The sequence below is a fragment of the Bison bison genome, unplaced genomic scaffold (genome assembly GCF_000754665.1).
Source record: "Bison bison bison isolate TAMUID 2011002044 unplaced genomic scaffold, Bison_UMD1.0 scf7180017853454, whole genome shotgun sequence".
In the NCBI taxonomy this organism is placed as follows: domain Eukaryota; kingdom Metazoa; phylum Chordata; class Mammalia; order Artiodactyla; family Bovidae; genus Bison; species Bison bison.
Window position 1 is genome coordinate 37,514 of NW_011484027.1, and position 345 is coordinate 37,858.

A 345-nucleotide genomic window follows, 5' to 3' on the forward strand; every position below is an offset into this window, starting at 1 on the left:
CCCGTGCCCCTGCCCCACATCCTGCAGAGGTGGGCAGGTAAGTGGCCAGCTCTGGCGCTGTGGTGTGTCATGGCCCAGGTGTCCAGCTCAGTCCACCAAGAGTAAGTCAGAGACACAAGTCTAAGCTCCTCCAGACCAAAGGAGCCAGGACACAGTAAAAGCACTGAGGCCTTCCAGGGCCGCCGAGGGGCCTGCGGGCAGGAGGCCATCATGCAGCCTGGCCCTGTGCAGATGTACAGGTAAGTCCCCTGTGTTGTTTGCAGATCACCAACCTCAGGAGCCGCATCGACCAGGCCCAGAAGCAGTGAGTAGCCCTGCCCGCCCCATGCTCTGCGCCAGGCACGC

General features: G+C 62.6%; 1 protein-coding gene across 1 annotated transcript in view; it reads left to right on the plus strand.

Annotated features, from left to right (window-relative positions):
- The window catches only part of LOC104999184 (troponin T, fast skeletal muscle-like), a 16,338-nt gene that overhangs the window by 14,340 nt on the left and 1,653 nt on the right, over positions 1 to 345 (plus strand). The window lies entirely within an intron of this gene.